General features: G+C 40.4%; 2 pseudogenes across 1 annotated transcript; both read right to left on the reverse strand.

Annotated features, from left to right (window-relative positions):
* Nucleotides 1-222: 222 nt before the first annotated feature.
* LOC111531699 lies at nt 223-4,029 on the reverse strand (annotated as a pseudogene).
* A 3,347-nt stretch (nt 4,030-7,376) lies between these two features.
* Nucleotides 7,377-8,213, reverse strand: LOC111531662 (annotated as a pseudogene). Its single transcript, XR_002728349.1, has one exon. The product of XR_002728349.1 is annotated as an acyl-protein thioesterase 1 pseudogene (transcript).
* Nucleotides 8,214-11,050: the final 2,837 nt, after the last annotated feature.

The raw sequence follows: 11,050 nt of genomic DNA on the forward strand, positions 1-11,050 counted from the left end.
TTATCCCGCTTCCCCTACACTGGAACCACGTGCAAGCTACACAGCTTGGAACAATTTTAAAGCACTTGGGCTGCTGCAGGACACAGAGACTATACTGGCTCTTCAAAGGACATCTTCTCAAGCCACCTCTGTGATGTCAACACAAGTCTAACTCCTTCTCTCCCGACTTGAAACTCCCAGCCAGATGTGACAGGGGCTGGTGCTCAGGATAAGTAATTCTTGTCATAATTTTTTGTCATTGCCCTCCTGAAGTAGGAATGCCCACATCAGCCTTTCCTCATAGAAGGATATGACAACCTGTGGGCACTTGACATTGGCTTCCCTGACAGGGACCAGGTCAGCCTCATCAGGGTTTTCCCATTTCATCAGGAGCGTGAGCTCTCCACTGGAGTCTGTAGCTCCAGTAATCTGCTCAACTCCAAAGCCCAACAAAGCCTTGTGGCTTTTCTGACTTTTCTTTCTTCTCTGGTTTGCTCTCCTCTCCCTTATATTCAGAAACAGAATAAGCTTTGCATTTGCCTTTTTCTGATCTATCTGTCTCACGTGCTATTTTCTGTGACTGTAGAAACTCAGCAATGAGGTCACACAATCCAGGTTCTCTTCTGGCTCCCAAGAGTCATCCTCATCTAAAAAAACTCTTCCACTTTAGGAGGTGCTCCACTTTGCCCTTTACCAGTTGACAATCGACAATGTTCTCCACCACGTATTTTTCTTCCTCCTCTTCTAGCACCTCCTCTACTTCCTTCTTGTTTTGATTTTTTTCCCCATAGTTTTTGACAGCTTTCTAGTGTAAAGGATGACACTGCTCAGAGCAGCATTCAAGAGCCTGAGAGGAGCATGTCGTGTTGGACTTACTGGGGGGAGTGGCACCCAGGAAGGCAGCAAGCAGGGTGGCGGCAGTGGAGCCCCTCACTGAAGCAGTATACCGAAGGCCCTGGCCAGCAGTCCTCCCCTCTGCTGAACGTGGAAGCTCTTTACCAATTCCTGGAGTGCAATCCCATTGGGGAACTCCAGGAGACAGTTTGGAACAAATTGTTCATTTTGCAAGTTATTGGGTTATATATACATGAACTCCCATTCATCACTGGTTGAAGGCTGCTCATAGTAAATGTCAATTCTCCGGAACTTCTGGCCCACTGTGTACACAGGCAAGGTGAGCTCTGGTGCCCAGAGAAAGCCCTTTGGCAAAAAAAAAAAAAAAAAAAAAAAAAATGCAGAAATTGGCAACAGGGAGTCAGGTAAGCATGGACAGAAACAGTGAGGCCTAACCAATTAAGAGTGGGGCATTAACACTGTCAGCTACAAGACCTAACCACAAAGGATCATGTATTATTCTGATTGACTCTGGTTTCTTAATCGAGGCCCCCTGTACTGATTAGCTTTGTTGTGTAACCAACCACCCCAAACCACAGTAACTTAAATCAATAAATATTTTATTTAGCTCACAATTCTGTGAGTTGACCAGGTGATTTTAAAATCTGGGCTGACTCTGCTGATCTCTGCTCAGTTCTCTCACATGTCTATACTCAGCTGGTGGATCAGCTGGAAGCCAGATGATACAGGACAGCCTCACTCACATGTCTGGTGATTGGCAGGCTATTAGCTAGGGCACCTCAGTTCTCTTCCCTGTAGCCTCAATCTCCAGCAGGCTATCCTAGGCCTTAGGGTCCCAAGCACAGTGAGAGAGCAAACTCCAATATACAAGGGCTTTCCAAACCTCTACTTGTGTTCTCTTTTCAAGAGGTGAAGTCTTTCTCTTCCCCTTCAATCTGGGGTGGCCTTTTGATATGCTTTGGCCACTGGGATCACAACAAATACAATGTAGGCAGAGACCTGAAAAGTGTTTACATTTAAGGACTTATACTCTTGTTCTTGGAACTCTAAGATGTTATGTGAACAAGCCTGGGTTAGCCTTCTGGAGAATAAGCAATATATGGCCCTGTTACGCCCATCACCCCAAGTGACAGCCAGCCAACCACTAGACATGTGACTGAGGTCATCTGGGATTTCACCAACTCACCAGCCAGGTTCAGACCCATGAGTGAGCCCAGTTGGGCCCAGGAGAATCATGAGTTAAATAAATGCTGGTTGTTTTAAGCCAATAAATGTTGAGGTGTTTGTTACATGGCAAAAACTAACTGATACATGGGATAAAGTAGTGAAGTTATATTAGGTTACCGAGTAAAGCCTCACTGAAAAGAGAACATTTAAGCTGAGACTTTAAAAATGCCAGGGAGATGTTGATGCTAAGAGGGGGTAGGGCATTCAAGGCATAGAGAACAGCAAGTGCAAAGGTCATGAGATAGGAAAGGGCTTGGTGTTCTGAGAGAATTGAGAGAAGATAAGAAGAAAGGCTTCCAGGACTGAGGACCAGAGAGAGGGAGAGAGAAAATTGAGGGGTGCATGGGAAATCTATTCATATGCTTATCAGGGGAATGGGGTCATGATAATATGTTCTTTTTTAGAGTCCTTCATTAATAGAGTCTTATTCAACAATACATTCTGAATATATCTGAAGCATTTTAATTATATGTTATTAATAGAGAAGATGCTAAGAGAAATTATTCACATTCTTTATCCAATCTTTTCATGCTCTTCATTTTCCCCTTTCTCTTCTCCCCAGACTCAGCTGCAGTAGGAGAAAGCTGGGGCAGAGGTAAACGTAACAATCCTTAAAATGAAGACAAAATAAAAACCCATAAACTAAAGAGTTCACAAAAGCAAGACTGGGTTGTGCATTGGCCATTCAGCAAACTGGCCATTTTGCGTACTGGATCCTGGAACACTGGCTTCAAGCTCTGCCCTCTCTGAGCCTTAATGTCCTCAGAAGACAGACTGGATGAAGCCTAAATCCATTCTAGCTCCAGTGAACAAAGGTTTTGTGGGAACCTCAAGTTTCATGGGTATAGAGGTGTGTGTGTGGTGGGGGCAGGGGTGTGCATATGAGTAAACAAATTAATTAATCTCAGGTGCCTGAAAAGCATTAAAATAGAAAGAGAACAAGAGGACTTGAAGGTTGAGGATGGAGAGAAAAGGAGGAGAAAAGGAGACTTTTACTGGGTTTTCTTGAATTGAACTAGATTTTAGTTCAGCAATGAGCTAGTCCTCTAAGCTCAAAGTCTAATGCTTGGGCACAAATGTGTCATAACCAGAGGGTGAACATGGAAATGGAGCAGAGATGAGACCCTTCTTTCAACAATCAATTAAATTCACCAGGCAATCCCTGAATAAGCTTTGGTTAATTTTGTTTTCTTAAATGAAAGAAGAAAACTATACCATGTCTGGCGTGGAAGCAGACTTCCAGAAAAGACAGGGGCAATGTAGAAAGAAAATTGAAAAACGTATTTTGCCTGAGAATAAATGGTAACAAAAAATATGGTTCTTTAACTGGCTTAGTGTCATGGAGAAAGCACTAATCAGGACATCAGGGATCTAGGTTTGCTTCTACTATTAACTCACTTCATAATAGGAAGAAAATCATGCCAACTTTCTTTCCTGCAATTTCTTCTTATGAAGATATGACTGTATCAGAGATAGAAAACATACTTATTATCTATGCCACCACCATCCTTGTCCAGACCAGTGAGAGAGATCAATAATCACTCATAGCTATCTTTTCGGTTAACATCTAGACGTGTCCTCAGAATCCATCTCAACACAGTGCTTCCAGTAATCACTACCAAATTAATAGAGTTGGTCTCAAAATTAAACCTATCTACTCTTCAGGACTAGACCCCCAGTTCCCAGCCTATGGGCTGCAGACTGCCGAGAGGCAATGAGGTTACTGCAATATGTTTTTCAAGATATGCTCGCTAAGCCTTGTCTATAATATCAACAAAGTTCTATCTTATCTGTGTCCTCATTCCCAAAAGATGCTGGGAATATCTGGCCTAGGGGATTTTAAACTTCTCCTCTGCTCCAATATTTTCTACTCCTAGGCTAAATTTCCCTTTCTTCTACCCACTTGCCTTCTACCTCCTTCCTTCTAACACTAACGCAGATTCTTTGGTCAGAAAGGAATTTCCTCATCCTCTGTGGAAAGGGAAAGAACCAGGCAACATACGATATCAAATGAGTCACAATAATCATCACTGCTTTGCCCTTGAGATGAGCTGTGACCAACCTGAGGGTCATCTGCCAAAACTGGCTCTGGGCATCACCCTCATATTTCAGGTAAGAATGCCAGGTTCTTTCTTCCCATGTCATTTATCAGACCTTCTTAAATATTTAATTTCATCTTAGCTTCAAGTTTTGTTTCTCCTTCAGAGTTTCAGGCAATCCAAGCTTAGTTTGCATCCTAAGACATAAGGAAGTAGGGAATGTGAGCTTCGGTACCATCACTTATTAATCAAATGGCCTTCAGTAGTTTTCTTTATCTTTTTGAGCTTCAGTTTCTTCATATGTAAAATGAAATAGTTGTAGTAATTAAATAAGATAATATATATAAATTGCCTAGTACAGAGCCTAACATATAGTAGATATTCAATAAATGATAACAATAATAATGAAAATAATCTATTGGGAACTTACTGTGATGTCACATACTCTGTTAAACAAGTTATAGACCACCTGCTTAATTAAACATATTTCCTCTTTTTGATAGGTTGCAAAAATGGCCACAATTCTTTGCAGCTTACATATCTCTACTCCTTGATTCTGGACAATAATGTGAGAGAAGCTACCTTGTGTGAGTTACAAGCTTAGGCCTCAACAGGCTTTGCAGACTTTTGCTCTTGCTCTTGGGAGTCTGCCTACCTGCCATATAAACAAGACTGGCCTAGCTTACTGGAGAGTGAGAGACAAATGGAATAAAGACATGCTTTTCCAGATAAGGCCATCCTAGATGAACCAGTCCCCAGCCAACATGGCAGCTGACCACATTTGCCATGAGTAAGCCTTGCTGAGATCAAGTGAGTCTGACTGGGATCAGCATAACTTCCTAGCTAATCCAAGCCCAAATTGCTGCCCCACAGAATTGTGAGCTACATAAAGAGCTGTTGTTTGAAACTACTAAGTTTTGTGATTGCTTGTAATGAAACAAAAAGTGATACATGTTTCTTCTTGAGCACACAACTACATGTCTCATATTCCCTTGCTTCTAGACTGGCCATGTGACTAGAAATGGCCACGTGTCACTTTCATGCCAAAGTGGTTTAGGAGCTGGTGTGCCTTCTCACTTTCTCTTCCTCTGTCTGTTGACTGGATGCAGAGGTTCTAGCTGAGGACTCTACAATATAGATAGAACCTGGGTCCCCGAATCACCATGTGGAGAGGAGCCACTCACCAGACCAGAATGTCCATTTGCACTTTATGTGATCTAGTAATAAACTTCAATTTTAGTAAGCCAAGAGGTTTGAGGATGTCTATGGTATGGTATCTGACATTACCTTAACTAGCACACATGGATTACATAATCGAGTTATCTCCGTTTACTGATGAAGAAAGTGAAGAGAAATTAAGCTAGTAAGAGTTAGAATATAAACCCAGTCTGTGTGATTCATAGCAACTCCACATCCTGCCTTCTCAAGGTAATTGTTACAGCCATTATTATTAAAATTCCTTGAGGCTTTAATTTATTTGAGTGATGACTGATGATATGACAATGCAATCCCTTGTCATATCTTGCCTTTCCCTCATTCCTCAAACTCCAAAGACATTGAGGTTGGTGTGGAGGGAAGAATTCATATTGGAGTCTCTGTCTCTTCAAGGTACAGCTGCTCAGCCTGCTACAGTCAAAAAGAATGACCTGAAGACCTTGCACCTACAGAACTAACTAATGGGAGGGTTTTCTCCAGAGCTCTGGGTCCACCATACACTGTGATCACATGCATTTTAGTTTTCTCCTTTGGTTCCCATGCCTCTCACTTCATTTCCACCGTAGCCTCTCCCAGTATTAGAAGGATCAACGAGAAAGACATGTTTGCTTCCTGTGCTTTCATTCAACAGCACCTATGTGCCATGCACTATTCTGGGCAGTGGGGCTACAGTGACCAAAATAGATAGGATCTCTGCCATCACTGAGATTATAATTGAGAAAAAAAGGAAAATGAGTAGATAGGACATTGATACAGGTTTGCATCTACATAGACATAAATGAATACCTAGAACGGATGACTGATGGTGTATTTGGTGATTATTTTGCCAACATCTAGGACAGTGGTTGTTCACCTTAGTTTGTATGAGAATCATCCAGAGGCTTCTTAAAATATGCACTATGAGGCCTCATCTCAGATTTTCTTTTTTTTTAAAGTCAGAATTAAATTTTATTTCACACTGATAGAAACCATGAAAAACATTTACACTTTCCCGTGTTACAGCACAACATTTCAACGGAATATTTCTTGCCATAAATAATGTCTTGCTGATTTGTAGAACTGAAATAACAGTTTATGTTCTTCAAGGTAAAGAAAAATGACATAGTAAATGATTGTTTAAAATTTTAAAATCCAGACATAAACATATGGCTTCATTATTAACATCCTATATATTTTAGGATTACTAAATTATTTCCATTATCGATTAGCACCCATTTATAAAGATGCATTCTTAATATTGTTTTGGTCAGCTGGAATACAGCAGAAAAATTAACACAGTTCAGAAATATCAAGCATAGAATTATTCCTGTTACCTGGGTTGAAGATCCTAATAGCTAGGTGTAAATTTGGATAAGGTACAGTAATTTGAAATAAGTAGTGCATGAAGTTGTAATGTCTGGTTTCTCTATAAAGCATAAATAGATTTTAAATACCATATACCTGTGACCCAGAATGTCAAATTATAGCATGCATTGACAGTAGCTATCTATGGCAGAGAGGCAATACTTGGTCTGCTATGAAGAATAATAAAGAAAAAACAAACCTTTTTTTTTCTTGAGAGAAAAGAGTATTAAGTAGAAATAATATCAGGGAAAATAAAAACCTGGTCCCAAAATAAAAGGGCCATTAATTGAAGAGAACAATTTTACTCTTTCTTGACAATGAACAGCATTATCCCTATTATTAGGAATAATGTAATACCACCTCATTCTTATTATGCATTACAATCATTACACATATATGAACACATATATAAAAATACAGACATTGCATGGTGACTAAGCAATTTTGGAATAAATCCATAGACTAAGTCACAGCATGCATAAATTGTTTATATCTTAACTGCTCATTTCTACCTGAACAAATTGTCATTAAGCATACTGCTAATTTTCAAATGATGTAATACAAAATCTGGTGGCAGGATTGTATTATTTTGCTGAATTACATTTGAGAAAAAAGAAGCCACCTGCTTCATCTATTTTAATATAGTAGATTCTGGATCTTCTTCTAAGAATACATGTATAGAAACTTAAAAGATCATAAATTTCTCATGAGGAGACATTATTTGATCTGTGCCATTGGCATATATTTGCAAAACATTTTAACACTGCAAAACATTAGAAATTTGAAGACTGGGCATGGGAAAAGGTTTATACTCTACTACAATGATGCTGGTGTACTTCTACACAAGGCCTCTTAGTGATGTCAATCAATTGGGGGTAGGAGTTTATCAATGAATTGCTTGACATCCATCATTTCCTGTTGACACGAACTGTGCATCATACCTTCATAGGTTTTAAAGGTCACATTGGCTGGATTCACCAATGTTTTTAGTTTTTCAACTGTAAGAGAACCAAACCTCAGGGAAACTAAAGGGTCACAATCCCCGTGGCACTGGAGAATAGAAACATCTCTAGTAGCACCACCGACAGGACCCTGTGGAAAGGAAGCCCGAAGTGGAAGCCAGCAACTGAGTGCAGTGACACCCGCTAGTTTCTGCTGTGTGGTAAGGGCAGTATATAAAGATAAAGCTCTTCCCTGAGAAAACCCTCCCAAAATAATTCTGTTAGAAGGAATGCTATTCTTCACTTATTGATCAATCAAAGCTTTTATATTTTCTGCTGCCTGTTTAATCCAAGATTCATCCTCCTGTGAATCTGGTGAAAGCTCAATAATATCAAACCATGAAGGCATAGCCATGTTCATATTTAATGTAACAGGCCTAACAGGCGCATGCGGGCAGATATATTTGATATGTGAACTTCTGATACCTGCAAAGGCTTCTGCCCATCCGTGCCCAGTATCTCCCAATCCATGCAGGAAAACCACCGCAGTGATGGCCTTCCAGGCGGCGGGCATGACGGCGGGGAGCGGGGTTGACATGTTATTGCCACACATACACGGCTCAGCTCACAGCGCAAGCGGAAGGAAGAGCGGGCGCCCGGCCGCAGCCCAAGGGCGTGCGAGCGGCGAGTCCCGACCGGCCCCACCAGACGCCTCATCTCAGATTTCCACCTGGAAGATCAAGAGTAAGAGTCCAGGAATCTGCATTTTTAGCCAACTCACTGGGAGATTCTAATGCAGAAGATCCTTTGAGAAACTCTAGCCTGTGCTAAGGTGCAGCATTTCCACAGAACTTTGCAGATGTGGTACCAGAACTCACGGGCAGATCTAGGCCAGGCCTCTTCAGCCAAAGGCTGGGGCACTGAGCAGTAACATGATAGTGCACAGAACTGCTAGCAAACAGAATGCCCAGAACAGAGAACAAAGAATCCAATGAAATCCATTGAGTCTGCATGAAAAGGTGGAGGGAAAGGGTAACTGTCATCATTGAAGTGACAAATAATGTGCTGAATGTAACTACTTTGCTTGAATTAAGGTAGCAAAATGTTTTCAGGAAAACAGATTTTGGGGATACACTAAAATAGCATAACAGACTGAAACACTTTACAAGAAACTCAAATTTTTTTCTTACCTTGAATAAAATATTCATTGAAAAAGAAGAATTCATACCTAAAACAAGCAGTCCTAAATTGTTTCAAAAAGAACTACCAGTTACAGCTGTGTCTCTGGCCAAAGCCCAGTTTGGGGAGCAGATCACTGTCTTTTAATAAGAGATTTAGTCCCTAAGGACAGAACAAGGACAAGTGGTTAGAAATTACCGGGAGGCAGAGTTCAGCTTGCTGTGAGGAAGAACTTTCAAATAATGTAAAAATGTAACAGGTTTTCTTTGAGGTGGCAAACTGTTACTTGAAGAATTTAAGCCAAGCCTAGATGCACTTGTATGTATTTATCAAGCTTTCTTTGTATCTAGTGATGAAAAAAGAACACAAGTTTAAGACCATCCTTGGCCTCAGTGAACTCATATTCTAGTGGGGGAGATGGACAAGTAAACACACAATTATAATATAGCACAATGAGACCATGACTATAGTATATCTGGCTACTGCAAGAGTCCAAGAGCGGAGGTTCTGGCTCAAGTGAAAAGGTCAGAGAAGGTTTCCTAGTAGAAGTGACATAAGATCAGAATGCTAAGCCACTCAGAAGAAGAAGGAATGAGGTTTTGGGCAGATGCAACTGCATGTGTGAGGGTCTGGAGGCATGAAACGGCATTGTGGAGGAGGAGAAAAGGTGAGAAATTCAGTGGGATATAGGAGGAAGGAGGCAGGACTAAACGCTAGAGAGCCAGGCATGGATCAGATCATGAGGAACTTCTTGAACTAAAGTGAAGGGTTTTAGTTTCATCTACAAAAAATGGTGAGATGCCACTGAAAACTGACCTCAATGATTTCTGAAGCCCCTTTCTATCAAAAATTCTTCGAGCCTAGTAAACTGTTTGCTTCTTCCAAGATTATGCTCTAAATTGGTAATATGTATATAAAATCAATGCAATTTTAGAAAGTGGTTGAATAAATAAATGGAGCATTTACATGAGGGAGTACTATGCAAATGTTAAAAAAAAAAAAAAAAAAGAATAAGAAAGCTGATGAGTGAGTTCCAAGACATAATGGTGGGTGAAACAAAAAACATGGGAAAGTACAAAAGAGTAGTCACAATCAAGCATTTGTAGGGTCTTGGTATGTAAATGAGATGCTATTATAAATCAGTAGAGAAATAACACACTTATTAATAAACAGTATTGAAGGAAGTAGGGGATAAGGGGTTACTGTTTAATGGTTACAGAGTTTCTGTTTGGGATTATGGAAAAGTCTTAGAAACAGAGAGTGGTGATAGTTGCACAACATTGTGAATGTACTTAATGCCACTGAATTGTGTACTTAAAAATAGCTGGGACAGTAAATGTTGTGTTATACCTATTTACCACAATAAGCATTTTTTTTTTAATCTTAAAAATACTTGAAGAACAAAGGGCAAAAAGATGAAATAATTGAAAAAAGACATGAACAGACAACTCACAAAGAAGTTCTAAAAATGGGGCCGGGCGCGGTGGCTCAAGCCTGTAATCCCAGCACTTTGGGAGGCCGAGACGGGCAGATCACGAGGTCAGGAGATCGAGACCATCCTGGCTAACACGGTGAAACCCCGTCTCTACTAAAAAATACAAAAAACTAGCTGGGCGAGGTGGCCGGCGCCTGTAGTCCCAGCTACTCGGGAGGCTGAGGCAGGAGAATGGCGTAAACCCGGGAGGCGGAGCTTGCAGTGAGCTGAGATCCGGCCACTGCACTGCACTCCAGCCTGGGTGACAGAGCGAGACTCTGTCTCCAAAAAAAAAAAAAAAAAAAAAAAGAAGTTCTAAAAATGGCCCTTAAACATATGAAAAATGTTCAAACTCACATAATTATAGAAATACAACATAAAGCAACACTGAGATGCCATTTCCTACCTGTCAGATTGGTAAACTTTAGAAGTGTAAGAACAAACTGTGTTGGCAAGGCTGTGGGCAACAGGCACTCTCATACTTTATTGGTAGGCATGCAAATTCGTACAATCCTTCTGAAGGGACATTTAACAACATGTACAGAATTGCATATGCAAGTTACTTTTTGATACAGCAATATTTCTTCTGATGTATGTTTGTCAAAACAAAAATACATATGCAACAAGGTTATTTATTGTGGCATCATTTGTAATCATAGAATATTGGAAACAACCAAATGCTGATACATAGGAGAGTGGTTGAATAAATAAATGGAGCATTTACATGAGGAAGTACTATGCAAATGTAAAAAAAAAAAAGAATGAGAAAGCTAATGAGTGAGTTCCAAGACAATGGT

Source organism: Piliocolobus tephrosceles, chromosome Y (genome assembly GCF_002776525.5).
Source record: "Piliocolobus tephrosceles isolate RC106 chromosome Y, ASM277652v3, whole genome shotgun sequence".
Lineage (NCBI taxonomy): Eukaryota > Metazoa > Chordata > Mammalia > Primates > Cercopithecidae > Piliocolobus > Piliocolobus tephrosceles.